The following is a 1,039-nucleotide window of genomic DNA, read 5'->3' on the forward strand; positions in this document are numbered from 1 at the left end:
ATAATTTAGAAATTGATGACGCTGGAAAACTATGATTTAAGGAGGGATAGTGTTTGGAGCATAAAAGATATTAAACGTCCTTAGTCGTCGCTTCAGCTCTTTTGAAATCTTGAGAAACATATTCCTAATACGAAATATACAGCTTAATGGGCACAGTATGCACGTCAAATCGTGAACACATTTGAGCCTTTTGCATCGTTATGGCAATATTATTGATTAAAGTGAAGTAAGCGGTGGCTTGTTGGCAGGGCAACAAGCGAGAAAAGGAATCCTTCGTATCCAAATTAAAAATTGTATTTAGAATGGTTTAATTTTAAGTCAACTTTTCTATGTTGGTTAAATTTTAAGTGTCGGTGCAAAATTTCAGATTATGATTAGCTGAAACTTTATTGAAAGCACATGCTCGAATAACGGGATGTAAGATACACGAGACAAAGATTAAATATTAAATGACGTTGTTTAGAGATACTCATTATGAGCACTTAAAAGTTTAGGACAGGCAGAAAGGGAAAATAATCAGATTAATATTAGGAACTTGTTGCAAATTAAATTTAGTTTTTTTTTCATACTTATTTATTTTAAAAATAGTATAAAACGAAAGGGGAATCTATTAGAAATTAATTTGAAATTAACCCGCGGGAAAGCGCGTGGGGTGTATCATACCCCAACCCTACATAAAAGTGGAATATTCCTAACTTGTGAAACTGAAATTCTGTGCCGCTTTCAGTAGCTGAGTTTCTAGCTGTGGTTGACGTTCAGAACCGCTTTTTCTTTGCCTGCGTGTTTTAGAAAAAAGATTTATCGGTATTTTGTTAGAACTGGGGTACGATACACCCGACGCGCCTGTCCACGTAAGTGTGTTTCTGACTGAATATTTAGCTCAGAAATTTATTTCTAGAGTGTAAGAATAGATATTTCTATTAGCAAGTGATTTTAAAGTACTTGACATTAAATTCTTAAAAATTTCTAACTGCATTATGGTAAAAAGAATGACTCCCTATGAATTGGAGATGCAACGCTTGTGAGATTTATTAGAAAT

Source organism: Stegodyphus dumicola, chromosome 10 (genome assembly GCF_044657685.1).
Source record: "Stegodyphus dumicola isolate Sdum_Otavi_A_Nest chromosome 10, ASM4465768v1".
Classification (NCBI taxonomy): Eukaryota; Metazoa; Arthropoda; class Arachnida; order Araneae; family Eresidae; genus Stegodyphus; species Stegodyphus dumicola.